This window comes from Sorex araneus, chromosome 2 (genome assembly GCF_027595985.1).
Source record: "Sorex araneus isolate mSorAra2 chromosome 2, mSorAra2.pri, whole genome shotgun sequence".
Classification (NCBI taxonomy): domain Eukaryota; kingdom Metazoa; phylum Chordata; class Mammalia; order Eulipotyphla; family Soricidae; genus Sorex; species Sorex araneus.
The window spans coordinates 34,798,939-34,801,351 of NC_073303.1; positions in this window are offsets into that span (position 1 = coordinate 34,798,939).

Here is a 2,413-nt window from a genome sequence, read left to right on the forward strand (position 1 = left end):
TCAGTCTTGGTCTCCCCAGCCACGTCCCGGGGGTTATCAGGTAGGGAGAGAGGGAAGCCGGAGATTTCCTTAGGAGGCTGCCACCTCTCCTCCCCGTTTCACAGAAGCCCCCTCGGGAATCCCACTCCACCGCTGGTGGGGATCAGTGTCGCACACCTGCCGCAGAACCACCAAACCCAGATACCCCGCCTCTAACCGTGCCATCTTACAGAGGAGGAGACTGAGGCTCCCAGCCAGCCAGAGCTGGTTCAGGCCACCAGTAGTGGCATTGTGCCCTCCAGGGAAATCCTTCCGATGGGCCAGGGTTAGAGGAGTGCTGTCAAGTCATGCCCGACGGTCAAGGAGAGACAAGGCTGACAGGGCACCCAAAGATCTGAGGCTCCACCCGCTCTCCCGGGTTTAAGGTGTCTCTGTATATGTTTGGGCGTCTCTTGCTTGTGGTTCTCTCCCCTCTATAGAGCTTGGAAATGGGGAGGGAGGCTGGAGTGATAGTGGGTAAGGCACTTGCCTTGCACGTGGCCAGCCAGGCTTCAGTTCCCCAGCATCCCGCGTGGTCCCTGAGCATCACCAGGAGGAACCCCTGAGCACGGTCAGGTGTGGCCCCCAAATAAAAAGAAACAAAAGAAAAGAAATGGGTGGGGAATTGCCCTCATTTAGTCAGGTGCTTGTGCAAATTGGTTGTGGTGTTCACACACATACTTGCGTGTGTGTGTGTGTGTGTGTGTGTGAGAGAGAGAGAGAGAGAGAGAGAGAGAGAGAGAGAGAGAGAGAGAGACAGAGAGAGAGAGAGAGAGAGAGAGAGAGAGAGAGAGAGAGGGTGGGGGTGGGAGTGCAGTTTGTACATCTGATCTGATGACCTGATTGGGTTTCGTGTTTCCCTTTCAGGCCTGGGTGCTGAATCCATGTTTGTCTTTTTTTTTTTTTCTTTTTGGGTCACACCCAGCGATGCTCAGGGGTTATTCCTGGCTTTGCACTCAGGAATTACTCCTGGCAGTGCTTAGGGGACCATATGGGATGCCGGGGATCGAACCCGGGTCGGCTGCGTGCAAGGCAAACGCCCTACCCTCTGTGCTATCGCTCCGGCCCCCATGTTTGTCTTGTCATGCCCCTCCAACCCTCATATTTTTAGATTATTATTTTTTTGTTTGTTTGACTTTTTGTTTGTTTTTGGGTGAACCTGGCTGTTCTCAGGGTTATTCCTGGATCTGAACTCAGGAATTACTCCTGGTTGGGCTCAGGGCACCACACGGATGCTGGCCATCAAAGGTTGGCAGTGTGCAAGGCAAGTGCCCTCCCGCTGTACTGTCTCCAGCCCCTCTTGTTTGTTTTTGGGCCGTGCTCCAAACCTGGCTCTAGTCCAGTGCTCCGGGACCACTCCTGGTGGGGTTCAGAGAATCATATATTGGTGCAGGGCGTCAAGTCTGTGTCTCAAGCAAGGCGAGTGTCGTACCAGCTCTACCAGCTCTCTGCCCCGCTTGCTTCTGGGGATGCACACGGTCCCTTTCTCCCCCATGACACAACACCCCATTTTATCTATCCCACACCGAAGCTGCTGCAATCCCCCAGGTACCAAGTGCCACACAGTCAAGCATCCTCTCTATGGCCCCGAACCTGAGGGAGGTCCTGGCTGTGCGGTATCTGGCTCTGTTACTGCAGGCGGGGTCCCAGCTGCAGGGTCCCTTCTTATCGCCAGGGTGTTTTCCAGAAAGCTCATGGTTGGGGCTGGAGCAATAGCACAGCGGGTAGGGCGTTTGCCTTGCACTCGGCTGACCTGGGTTCGATTCCCAACATCCCATGTGGTCCCCTGAGCACCACCAGGGGTGATTCTTGAGTGCAGAGCCAGGAGTAACTCCTGTGCATCGACAGGTGTGACCCAAAAAGAAGAAGGAGAAAAAACCCAACAAACAGAAAGCTCATCGCAGCATGCCTTGGCTGAGAGCGCCCCATTGACAACCAAAATCTAATTGGCTCATTGTAATTGTCTTTTTTGGTTTGTTTTATTGGGGCCAAACTGGGCCGTGTGTAGGAATTACTCCAGGCAGGGCTCCAGGGAGCCATGTGGGATGCCAGGGATCAACCAGGGTCAGCTGCGAGCAAGGCGAGGACCCTACCTGCCCGCACCACCATCGCTCTGACCCCTCTCAGTTGATTTTATATTTTATTTATGCAATTCATCAAAAAACATAAAGAAAATCTGACCTGTCTTTCAAACTACTCTTTGCCTCGTCCAATTTATTAGGAAATCTTAACCTATGGTCACCCACCCAGAAGCGTTTCGACAGAAACAGAAGCCACTGGGTTTCCTGTTGGTTCGGGGGCCACAGCGGTTTGGGGGCTCCGGGGCGACTCCTGCGCCTGAGCTCAGAGGTCACTTGAGGTGGCGGGGAGGAGAGGCGGGGCCGAGGGCGGGTCT